Raw genomic sequence first — 14,068 nt, forward strand, 5'->3', positions numbered from 1 at the left:
AAGAAAATAAATTGACTAAGTTAATTCTGATTGGACAATTTGGCAGACATCACAATGTACTGCATTGTATTGCAGCAGAGTGCAGTACGGTGCAATTCTACTTGTATTTAAACAAGTACAATTATTTTACTTGTCAATGTATTAGAAATATTCCCCACCATCCCCTCCAAAGACAGCTTTTATATACAATTTGTCCTTGTGATTCAATGTTTCTTTGGAAATTTGCATAATGTAAGTTTTGTTTCAAAGTTCGATTACTCAAATTATGTCCCTTTGAACAACGTAGACAAAACGATCATTGATTTCTCCTTTATATTATGTAAATGTTTAAGTAATGCTAACGAGTAACAGGCTTGTGTACTATATATAAGACGTTAGGGAGACATTCACAAATGACCATGTGTTAAAGTCTGAGTAAATAACGGTAATGTCGCGTGTAAAGGACTTAGTGTGAGCTTATCTCACTAAACAAGTACTGCTAAGCAGTATTGAAAAGCGTCTTTGATTGTTCTACAAAGTCATCGGCGCTTTGTTTGAGTCTCAAAATATTCACTCATCAGTCAAACAGGAAAGTTTATATTTTTTCACTGGTTGGTCTTATTATTAAAAATTGACCAAGTATGTTTTAATTAGACAGTACATCAAGCATTACAATCCAATGTATTGTAGGACAGTTATATTCTTATTTAAAAGCAAAATTAATTAGCTTGCAATTAAAGAACTTCACTCGACACTCCAATTTTCCTTGGGATGTTTCGCATATATCCACATAAGTCTTTCAATACAAAAAAAATCAGCAAAAGTAACTGTTCTTTGATGAGAACTTCGCTCTGAGTACTGTTATCAGAATATATTCTGTTTATCCTTCCTGCTGCTTATCTGCATCACTCTCAAAATTTACACTCATCAGTCAAACATGAGATTTCTTTCTTTTTCAATCTTTCATATACCCAAACTAGGCATTGCATAAAATAATAAACAGCAATGAAAAAAATTGTCCAAAAATCCTTCGACATTATTTCTGCATTGTTAATTTAGATTCATATGAAAGAGAAGAATCATATAAGAAAATGTGAATGAAAATATTCCATCCAGCCTGTTTTTCAAAACTTTTTCAAAAATAAAAATATATTAGAAAATATGTTGATTTACACCCTATTTTCAATACCATAATGTAAAACAAAAATGGACTTCATTTTATTGATTGACATTGCATTGTAGTGCAGTGCAATAAAATGAAGTTAAATTTTAATTATGATAAACAGTATAAATTCTCTTGCAAAAAAAAAAATCCACTCATCGGTCAAAAAGGAATGTTCATTTCTTTTAGATCTTTTGCGCATACCCAAACTAGTCATTCGATAAAAAAAAAACAACAAAAAAAACAGCAACACGTAACTTTGCGAAAGTCCTTCGACTTAATTACTGATTGTTAATTTTGATTCAGATCAAAGAAAACACATATTTAAGAATGTGAGAATAAAAGAAATGCTCTCTAGTCTGTTTTTGAAACCTTTTTTTTTTTCAAAGCATAAAATGAAAAAAAGTGTGTGTATTCAATCAGTTTTTAAATTCAATTAAGAAAAAAAATTGACTAAGTTAATTTTGATTGGACAATTTGGCAGGCATCACAATGTATCACACTGTATTGCAGCAGTGTGCAGTATGGTGCAATTCTACTTGCGCATACCCAAACTAGTCATTCGATAAAAAAAACAGCAACACGTAACTTTGCAAAAGTCCTTCGACTTAATTACTGATTGTAAATTTTGATTCATATCAAAGAAACAAATATTTAAGAATGTGAGAATAAAAGAAATGCTCTCTAGTCTGTATTTGAAACCGTTTTTTTTTTTCAAAGCATAAAATGAAAAAAAGTGTATGCATTCAATCAGTTTTTAAATTCAATTAAGAAAATAAATTGACTAAGTTAATTCTGATTGGACAATTTGGCAGGCATCACAATGTACTGCATTGTATTGCAGCAGAGTGCAGTATGGTGCAATTCTACTTGTTTTTAAACAAGTACAATTATTTTACTTGTCAATGTATTAGAAATATTCCCCACCATCCACCCTCCAAAGACAGCTTTTATATACAATTTGTCCTTGTGATTCAATGTTTCTTTGGAAATTTGCATAATGTAAGTTTTGTTTCAAAGTTCGATAACTCAAATTATGTCCCTTTGAACAACGTAGACAAAACGATCATTGATTTCTCCTTTATATTATGTAAATGTTTAAGTAATGCTAACGAGTAACAGGCTTGTGTACTATATATAAGACGTTAGGGAGACATTCACAAATGACCATGTGTTAAAGTCTGAGTAAATAACGGTAATGTCGCGTGTAAAGGACTTAGTGTGAGCTTATCTCACTAAACAAGTACTGCTAAGCAGTATTGAAAAGTGTCTTTGATTGTTCTACAAAGTCATCGGCGCTTTGTTTGAGTCTCAAAATATTCACTCATCAGTCAAACAGGAAAGTTTATATTTTTTCACTGGTTGGTCTTATTATTAAAAATTGACCAAGTATGTTTTAATTAGACAGTACATCAAGCATTACAATCCAATGTATTGTAGGACAGTTATATTCTTATTTAAAAGCAAAATTAATTAGCTTGCAATTAAAGAACTTCACTCGACACTCCAATTTTCCTTGGGATGTTTCGCATATATCCACATAAGTCTTTCAATACAAAAAAAATCAGCAAAAGTAACTGTTCTTTGATGAGAACTTCGCTCTGAGTACTGTTATCAGAATATATTCTGTTTATCCTTCCTGCTGCTTATCTGCATCACTCTCAAAATTTACACTCATCAGTCAAACATGAGATTTCTTTCTTTTTCAATCTTTCATATACCCAAACTAGGCATTGCATAAAATAATAAACAGCAATGAAAAAAATTGTCCAAAAATCCTTCGACATTATTTCTGCATTGTTAATTTAGATTCATATGAAAGAGAAGAATCATATAAGAAAATGTGAATGAAAATATTCCATCCAGCCTGTTTTTCAAAACTTTTTCAAAAATAAAAATATATTAGAAAATATGTTGATTTACACCCTATTTTCAATACCATAATGTAAAACAAAAAAGGACTTCATTTTATTGATTGACATTGCATTGTAGTGCAGTGCAATAAAATGAAGTTAAATTTTAATTATGATAAACAGTATAAATTCTCTTGCAAAAAAAAAAATCCACTCATCGGTCAAAAAGGAATGTTCATTTCTTTTAGATCTTTTGCGCATACCCAAACTAGTCATTCGATAAAAAAAAAAACAACAAAAAAAAACAGCAACACGTAACTTTGCGAAAGTCCTTCGACTTAATTACTGATTGTTAATTTTGATTCAGATCAAAGAAAACACATATTTAAGAATGTGAGAATAAAAGAAATGCTCTCTAGTCTGTTTTTGAAACCTTTTTTTTTTTTTTCAAAGCATAAAATGAAAAAAAGTGTGTGTATTCAATCAGTTTTTAAATTCAATTAAGAAAAAAAATTGACTAAGTTAATTTTGATTGGACAATTTGGCAGGCATCACAATGTATCACACTGTATTGCAGCAGTGTGCAGTATGGTGCAATTCTACTTGCGCATACCCAAACTAGTCATTCGATAAAAAAAAACAGCAACACGTAACTTTGCAAAAGTCCTTCGACTTAATTACTGATTGTAAATTTTGATTCATATCAAAGAAACAAATATTTAAGAATGTGAGAATAAAAGAAATGCTCTCTAGTCTGTATTTGAAACCGTTTTTTTTTTTCAAAGCATAAAATGAAAAAAAGTGTATGCATTCAATCAGTTTTTAAATTCAATTAAGAAAATAAATTGACTAAGTTAATTCTGATTGGACAATTTGGCAGGCATCACAATGTACTGCATTGTATTGCAGCAGAGTGCAGTATGGTGCAATTCTACTTGTTTTTAAACAAGTACAATTATTTTACTTGTCAATGTATTAGAAATATTCCCCACCATCCACCCTCCAAAGACAGCTTTTATATACAATTTGTCCTTGTGATTCAATGTTTCTTTGGAAATTTGCATAATGTAAGTTTTGTTTCAAAGTTCGATAACTCAAATTATGTCCCTTTGAACAACGTAGACAAAACGATCATTGATTTCTCCTTTATATTATGTAAATGTTTAAGTAATGCTAACGAGTAACAGGCTTGTGTACTATATATAAGACGTTAGGGAGACATTCACAAATGACCATGTGTTAAAGTCTGAGTAAATAACGGTAATGTCGCGTGTAAAGGACTTAGTGTGAGCTTATCTCACTAAACAAGTACTGCTAAGCAGTATTGAAAAGCGTCTTTGATTGTTCTACAAAGTCATCGGCGCTTTGTTTGAGTCTCAAAATATTCACTCATCAGTCAAACAGGAAAGTTTATATTTTTTCACTGGTTGGTCTTATTATTAAAAATTGACCAAGTATGTTTTAATTAGACAGTACATCAAGCATTACAATCCAATGTATTGTAGGACAGTTGTATTCTTATTTAAAAGCAAAATTAATTAGCTTGCAATTAAAGAACTTCACTCGACACTCCAATTTTCCTCGGGATGTTTCGCATATATCCACATAAGTCTTTCAATACAAAAAAAATCAGCAAAAGTAACTGTTCTTTGATGAGAACTTCGCTCTGAGTACTGTTATCAGAATATATTCTGTTTATCCTTCCTGCTGCTTATCTGCATCACTCTCAAAATTTACACTCATCAGTCAAACATGAGATTTCTTTCTTTTTCAATCTTTCATATACCCAAACTAGGCATTGCATAAAATAATAAACAGCAATGAAAAAAATTGTCCAAAAATCCTTCGACATTATTTCTGCATTGTTAATTTAGATTCATATGAAAGAGAAGATTCATATAAGAAAATGTGAATGAAAATATTCCATCCAGCCTGTTTTTCAAAACTTTTTCAAAAATAAAAATATATTAGAAAATATGTTGATTTACACCCTATTTTCAATACCATAATGTAAAACAAAAATGGACTTCATTTTATTGATTGACATTGCATTGTAGTGCAGTGCAATAAAATGAAGTTAAATTTTAATTATGATAAACAGTATAAATTCTCTTGCAAAAAAAAAAATCCACTCATCGGTCAAAAAGGAATGTTCATTTCTTTTAGATCTTTTGCGCATACCCAAACTAGTCATTCGATAAAAAAAAAAACAACAAAAAAAACAGCAACACGTAACTTTGCGAAAGTCCTTCGACTTAATTACTGATTGTTAATTTTGATTCAGATCAAAGAAAACACATATTTAAGAATGTGAGAATAAAAGAAATGCTCTCTAGTCTGTTTTTGAAACCGTTTTTTTTTTTTCAAAGCATAAAATGAAAAAAAGTGTGTGTATTCAATCAGTTTTTAAATTCAATTAAGAAAAAAAATTGACTAAGTTAATTTTGATTGGACAATTTGGCAGGCATCACAATGTATCACACTGTATTGCAGCAGTGTGCAGTATGGTGCAATTCTACTTGCGCATACCCAAACTAGTCATTCGATAAAAAAAACAGCAACACGTAACTTTGCAAAAGTCCTTCGACTTAATTACTGATTGTAAATTTTGATTCATATCAAAGAAACAAATATTTAAGAATGTGAGAATAAAAGAAATGCTCTCTAGTCTGTATTTGAAACCTTTTTTTTTTTTTCAAAGCATAAAATGAAAAAAAGTGTATGCATTCAATCAGTTTTTAAATTCAATTAAGAAAATAAATTGACTAAGTTAATTCTGATTGGACAATTTGGCAGGCATCACAATGTACTGCATTGTATTGCAGCAGAGTGCAGTATGGTGCAATTCTACTTGTTTTTAAACAAGTACAATTATTTTACTTGTCAATGTATTAGAAATATTCCCCACCATCCACCCTCCAAAGACAGCTTTTATATACAATTTGTCCTTGTGATTCAATGTTTCTTTGGAAATTTGCATAATGTAAGTTTTGTTTCAAAGTTCGATAACTCAAATTATGTCCCTTTGAACAACGTAGACAAAACGATCATTGATTTCTCCTTTATATTATGTAAATGTTTAAGTAATGCTAACGAGTAACAGGCTTGTGTACTATATATAAGACGTTAGGGAGACATTCACAAATGACCATGTGTTAAAGTCTGAGTAAATAACGGTAATGTCGCGTGTAAAGGACTTAGTGTGAGCTTATCTCACTAAACAAGTACTGCTAAGCAGTATTGAAAAGCGTCTTTGATTGTTCTACAAAGTCATCGGCGCTTTGTTTGAGTCTCAAAATATTCACTCATCAGTCAAACAGGAAAGTTTATATTTTTTCACTGGTTGGTCTTATTATTAAAAATTGACCAAGTATGTTTTAATTAGACAGTACATCAAGCATTACAATCCAATGTATTGTAGGACAGTTATATTCTTATTTAAAAGCAAAATTAATTAGCTTGCAATTAAAGAACTTCACTCGACACTCCAATTTTCCTTGGGATGTTTCGCATATATCCACATAAGTCTTTCAATACAAAAAAAATCAGCAAAAGTAACTGTTCTTTGATGAGAACTTCGCTCTGAGTACTGTTATCAGAATATATTCTGTTTATCCTTCCTGCTGCTTATCTGCATCACTCTCAAAATTTACACTCATCAGTCAAACAAGAGATTTCTTTCTTTTTCAATCTTTCATATACCCAAACTAGGCATTGCATAAAATAATAAACAGCAATGAAAAAAATTGTCCAAAAATCCTTCGACATTATTTCTGCATAGTTAATTTAGATTCATATGAAAGAGAAGAATCATATAAGAAAATGTGAATGAAAATATTCCATCCAGCCTGTTTTTCAAAACTTTTTCAAAAATAAAAATATATTAGAAAATATGTTGATTTACACCCTATTTTCAATACCATAATGTAAAACAAAAATGGACTTCATTTTATTGATTGACATTGCATTGTAGTGCAGTGCAATAAAATGAAGTTAAATTTTAATTATGATAAACAGTATAAATTCTCTTGCAAAAAAAAAAATCCACTCATCGGTCAAAAAGGAATGTTCATTTCTTTTAGATCTTTTGCGCATACCCAAACTAGTCATTCAATAAAAAAAAAAACAACAAAAAAAACAGCAACACGTAACTTTGCGAAAGTCCTTCGACTTAATTACTGATTGTTAATTTTGATTCAGATCAAAGAAAACACATATTTAAGAATGTGAGAATAAAAGAAATGCTCTCTAGTCTGTTTTTGAAACCTTTTTTTTTTTTCAAAGCATAAAATGAAAAAAAGTGTGTGTATTCAATCAGTTTTTAAATTCAATTAAGAAAAAAAATTGACTAAGTTAATTTTGATTGGACAATTTGGCAGGCATCACAATGTATCACACTGTATTGCAGCAGTGTGCAGTATGGTGCAATTCTACTTGCGCATACCCAAACTAGTCATTCGATAAAAAAAACAGCAACACGTAACTTTGCAAAAGTCCTTCGACTTAATTACTGATTGTAAATTTTGATTCATATCAAAGAAACAAATATTTAAGAATGTGAGAATAAAAGAAATGCTCTCTAGTCTGTATTTGAAACCGTTTTTTTTTTTCAAAGCATAAAATGAAAAAAAGTGTATGCATTCAATCAGTTTTTAAATTCAATTAAGAAAATAAATTGACTAAGTTAATTCTGATTGGACAATTTGGCAGGCATCACAATGTACTGCATTGTATTGCAGCAGAGTGCAGTATGGTGCAATTCTACTTGTTTTTAAACAAGTACAATTATTTTACTTGTCAATGTATTAGAAATATTCCCCACCATCCACCCTCCAAAGACAGCTTTTATATACAATTTGTCCTTGTGATTCAATGTTTCTTTGGAAATTTGCATAATGTAAGTTTTGTTTCAAAGTTCGATAACTCAAATTATGTCCCTTTGAACAACGTAGACAAAACGATCATTGATTTCTCCTTTATATTATGTAAATGTTTAAGTAATGCTAACGAGTAACAGGCTTGTGTACTATATATAAGACGTTAGGGAGACATTCACAAATGACCATGTGTTAAAGTCTGAGTAAATAACGGTAATGTCGCGTGTAAAGGACTTAGTGTGAGCTTATCTCACTAAACAAGTACTGCTAAGCAGTATTGAAAAGCGTCTTTGATTGTTCTACAAAGTCATCGGCGCTTTGTTTGAGTCTCAAAATATTCACTCATCAGTCAAACAGGAAAGTTTATATTTTTTCACTGGTTGGTCTTATTATTAAAAATTGACCAAGTATGTTTTAATTAGACAGTACATCAAGCATTACAATCCAATGTATTGTAGGACAGTTATATTCTTATTTAAAAGCAAAATTAATTAGCTTGCAATTAAAGAACTTCACTCGACACTCCAATTTTCCTTGGGATGTTTCGCATATATCCACATCAGTCTTTCAATACAAAAAAAATCAGCAAAAGTAACTGTTCTTTGATGAGAACTTCGCTCTGAGTACTGTTATCAGAATATATTCTGTTTATCCTTCCTGCTGCTTATCTGCATCACTCTCAAAATTTACACTCATCAGTCAAACATGAGATTTCTTTCTTTTTCAATCTTTCATATACCCAAACTAGGCATTGCATAAAATAATAAACAGCAATGAAAAAAATTGTCCAAAAATCCTTCGACATTATTTCTGCATTGTTAATTTAGATTCATATGAAAGAGAAGAATCATATAAGAAAATGTGAATGAAAATATTCCATCCAGCCTGTTTTTCAAAACTTTTTCAAAAATAAAAATATATTAGAAAATATGTTGATTTACACCCTATTTTCAATACCATAATGTAAAACAAAAATGGACTTCATTTTATTGATTGACATTGCATTGTAGTGCAGTGCAATAAAATGAAGTTAAATTTTAATTATGATAAACAGTATAAATTCTCTTGCAAAAAAAAAAATCCACTCATCGGTCAAAAAGGAATGTTCATTTCTTTTAGATCTTTTGCGCATACCCAAACTAGTCATTCGATAAAAAAAAAACAACAAAAAAAACAGCAACACGTAACTTTGCGAAAGTCCTTCGACTTAATTACTGATTGTTAATTTTGATTCAGATCAAAGAAAACACATATTTAAGAATGTGAGAATAAAAGAAATGCTCTCTAGTCTGTTTTTGAAACCTTTTTTTTTTTTCAAAGCATAAAATGAAAAAAAGTGTGTGTATTCAATCAGTTTTTAAATTCAATTAAGAAAAAAAATTGACTAAGTTAATTTTGATTGGACAATTTGGCAGGCATCACAATGTATCACACTGTATTGCAGCAGTGTGCAGTATGGTGCAATTCTACTTGCGCATACCCAAACTAGTCATTCGATAAAAAAAACAGCAACACGTAACTTTGCAAAAGTCCTTCGACTTAATTACTGATTGTAAATTTTGATTCATATCAAAGAAACAAATATTTAAGAATGTGAGAATAAAAGAAATGCTCTCTAGTCTGTATTTGAAACCGTTTTTTTTTTTCAAAGCATAAAATGAAAAAAAGTGTATGCATTCAATCAGTTTTTAAATTCAATTAAGAAAATAAATTGACTAAGTTAATTCTGATTGGACAATTTGGCAGGCATCACAATGTACTGCATTGTATTGCAGCAGAGTGCAGTATGGTGCAATTCTACTTGTTTTTAAACAAGTACAATTATTTTACTTGTCAATGTATTAGAAATATTCCCCACCATCCACCCTCCAAAGACAGCTTTTATATACAATTTGTCCTTGTGATTCAATGTTTCTTTGGAAATTTGCATAATGTAAGTTTTGTTTCAAAGTTCGATAACTCAAATTATGTCCCTTTGAACAACGTAGACAAAACGATCATTGATTTCTCCTTTATATTATGTAAATGTTTAAGTAATGCTAACGAGTAACAGGCTTGTGTACTATATATAAGACGTTAGGGAGACATTCACAAATGACCATGTGTTAAAGTCTGAGTAAATAACGGTAATGTCGCGTGTAAAGGACTTAGTGTGAGCTTATCTCACTAAACAAGTACTGCTAAGCAGTATTGAAAAGCGTCTTTGATTGTTCTACAAAGTCATCGGCGCTTTGTTTGAGTCTCAAAATATTCACTCATCAGTCAAACAGGAAAGTTTATATTTTTTCACTGGTTGGTCTTATTATTAAAAATTGACCAAGTATGTTTTAATTAGACAGTACATCAAGCATTACAATCCAATGTATTGTAGGACAGTTATATTCTTATTTAAAAGCAAAATTAATTAGCTTGCAATTAAAGAACTTCACTCGACACTCCAATTTTCCTCGGGATGTTTTGCATATATCCACATCAGTCTTTCAATACAAAAAAAATCAGCAAAAGTAACTGTTCTTTGATGAGAACTTCGCTCTGAGTACTGTTATCAGAATATATTCTGTTTATCCTTCCTGCTGCTTATCTGCATCACTCTCAAAATTTACACTCATCAGTCAAACATGAGATTTCTTTCTTTTTCAATCTTTCATATACCCAAACTAGGCATTGCATAAAATAATAAACAGCAATGAAAAAAATTGTCCAAAAATCCTTCGACATTATTTCTGCATTGTTAATTTAGATTCATATGAAAGAGAAGAATCATATAAGAAAATGTGAATGAAAATATTCCATCCAGCCTGTTTTTCAAAACTTTTTCAAAAATAAAAATATATTAGAAAATATGTTGATTTACACCCTATTTTCAATACCATAATGTAAAACAAAAATGGACTTCATTTTATTGATTGACATTGCATTGTAGTGCAGTGCAATAAAATGAAGTTAAATTTTAATTATGATAAACAGTATAAATTCTCTTGCAAAAAAAAAAAATCCACTCATCGGTCAAAAAGGAATGTTCATTTCTTTTAGATCTTTTGCGCATACCCAAACTAGTCATTCGATAAAAAAAAAAACAACAAAAAAAACAGCAACACGTAACTTTGCGAAAGTCCTTCGACTTAATTACTGATTGTTAATTTTGATTCAGATCAAAGAAAACACATATTTAAGAATGTGAGAATAAAAGAAATGCTCTCTAGTCTGTTTCTGAAACCTTTTTTTTTTTTTTCAAAGCATAAAATGAAAAAAAGTGTGTGTATTCAATCAGTTTTTAAATTCAATTAAGAAAAAAAATTGACTAAGTTAATTTTGATTGGACAATTTGGCAGGCATCACAATGTATCACACTGTATTGCAGCAGTGTGCAGTATGGTGCAATTCTACTTGCGCATACCCAAACTAGTCATTCGATAAAAAAAAACAGCAACACGTAACTTTGCAAAAGTCCTTCGACTTAATTACTGATTGTAAATTTTGATTCATATCAAAGAAACAAATGACTGGCGTCATGAGAAAAGGGCCCTTAACGTCAAAATTTCACATTTTTATTTTTTTCTTGAAATGAAGTCTCCATCATTTTCTGTTTATGAAAATACCAAACTTTTGCTCGTATCACGTAAAATAACGTTTTTATGACATTTTTTTGCGACGCATATATAAAAATATTGATAACGTCCATTTTAGAAAATCATAACGTCAACGGAACGTCAATCGACGTCAAACATTGTGTCGATTCTTATTATGTGCCCTTTGCATCTTTTCGTTGTAAATGTAGTTTAAAACATTTGTTTATTTGTTTTAGAACCGTGAAAACTTTATACTTGTTTATATTTTTATTACACATGTTAAAAGAAAATGGTCATGCACCATTTTTCATCAATTCTGTAAGGTCTGTACAGTTGTTCATTTTCACAGAAGTTCAACAACATATTAATGAATCAAATTCCAGTGCAAACTCAGATTTCCTTGTTCTTCTACATACGTTTAAATATATAACTCACAATCAACCAATAATTACACACAGGAATAAATAAATAAATAAATAAATAAAAAAGGCTATAGCCATCATCGTCTGAGTCATTTATTCCTCAGTGGGAGTGGGACATGTCGCCTCTCTGGCATGGCTCTTTACAAAAGGCCTCACGTGTTTGTAGAGATACTGGAGTCTTTCCGAAGAAAGTCCACCTGTCAAAAAGGTATAGTGTTTTAAGTTATAAGTTCATTGCATTTATTTTTTTTAAAGAATCAGATCTAAAGTCAAATAATATTAACCTTCAGCCAAGGTCTGCGGAAGTCTCCTGCATATGAATTTATATCTAGACTTCTGTGATGATATGTATCAGTAAATAAAACAAAAGAAAATGTTTTTCTGGTGTTGATGCATTCTTAATGGGGTGGGGGTGGGGCTTGAGTGCCACGAAATTTTCGTAGTTATATAATTAACCTTGGATTCTTGAAAAAATAATTTCTTGTAAAGTATAATTGAATATCTAGGAATGTAAGAACTAAACCCCCCCACCCCCCAAAACACAAAAAAAAAAACAAACAAAACGTAGATAATTTTATCGTTTCTTGTGTTTGTTTGTAAAGTTTCCCATTGCTTGTGGCCCGGACTCACCCCACTCAATGGAATTTTCACAGACTATCTTTCTTGAGTTAAGACCCCCCCCCCCCCCCCCCCGCTGGTAAAAAAAATCTTCAGTGAATTTTATGAAAACCAGGTAAACTTTTATGTTTAAGCCTTTATGTACCTTGAGAAATTTCAATATGTTGCTTATAATCATGCAGAGCGATTAATTTTTCCTCCTCTGAGACTGCACCCATCGCGCGGCATCTAAGCGTTTCACATTTTAGACAAACATCAGATCTGGGAGAGGCGATTTTGATGTGAGGAACACACTGCAGCCAGATGCTCTTAAATGTTGACAGTTCCACCGACCTACGTATAGTTTTTATTATTTTTTTTTTTTAAGTTAATATTCACTGTATATTAATTTATAGAGATTAAAGTATAACGACGAAACCAACACTCGGAAAAATTAATATAGTTAAGTTTAAATTGATAAATTCTTTAATATAACACATGACCAGTTTTAATCAGCTAAATTTTAAAGACATGACAGACCTTTCATTGCTCTCCTCACAGACCGACTTGTATCTTGAGTGAATTTCAACCTTTGTTGAGGAAGCTGGTAAAAGAACGGGTGTTTGGACAGCGTCATTGCCATGGGGCATAGCGGGGAGGGGCAACCCGCACTCCTCACTGTAGAGCACGATAAAATTCACTACTCTTTTGATGTCCAGAAACGACAGGGCGTGTTTAGGTTTTCTACCTTTGTTTCCATGGGACCTGGGCACTGGTCCATTAAGTTTCATGTGTTTTATCAAAGTTTTTAAATACTTCTCGCCGATGTCATGCATTACAAGAAAAGCTTCTTTACATACCTCCCTATCGTCGTAGTTGTACATGTACCTTTGCCGTTTTCTGTCACTTGCGTCGATTCCGGTACCCTTACTTCTCAATTTTCCCATTAGGTACATGTCTTTTTCGTCACGTGAAAGTTCGCGCATTGTAAGTATGTGTTCTTTAATCTCTTCACATTGAAATTTATCAAAACATTTCAAATGGCAAGAACAACCAAGTGAAATTGTATCTCTTAAATTGTCCAAACAAGGATCCTCCTCAAATACAACACATCCCTGATCTTGCGAATAGTTGGAAGAAAGTCTACTAATCATTTCTTGGTCTGATTCTATAGGTTCAGAAAAAGGGGGCTCTTCATTAACTGCCTAAGTGTCATTATTAACTTTGTGTTCCGACCTCGGAAAGAATTCTCGTATTACTTCATCAAGTTCCTAAGAACATTCCGGAAAATATGAGACTGTCAAATTCTATTTTGTACTTTTTAATAACTGTGCTAACATGGTAACACCTAAACATTCTAAAAATAGGTTATATGATTTTATGTAAAAAAGTATTTCCATGTAATATGTTTATGTGCTTAAATTATTTAATATGTACTGTGGGTATTTTTTTTTAAAATTCTTACGTTAGCAAGGGTATTTCAATAAAATGATTGTACATGTATGTATTATCGTGCACAAATATTAAGACCGTTACGATCAAATATTTTGTTTCTTCATCATGGACTTAATCCTGTTCAGTTTCAATTTTTTTTTTCTTTTTTTTTTTT

This window comes from Saccostrea echinata, unplaced genomic scaffold (genome assembly GCF_033153115.1).
Source record: "Saccostrea echinata isolate AGI-Se365-2 ecotype Australia unplaced genomic scaffold, CSIRO_AGI_Sech_v1 ptg000086l, whole genome shotgun sequence".
NCBI lineage: Eukaryota > Metazoa > Mollusca > Bivalvia > Ostreida > Ostreidae > Saccostrea > Saccostrea echinata.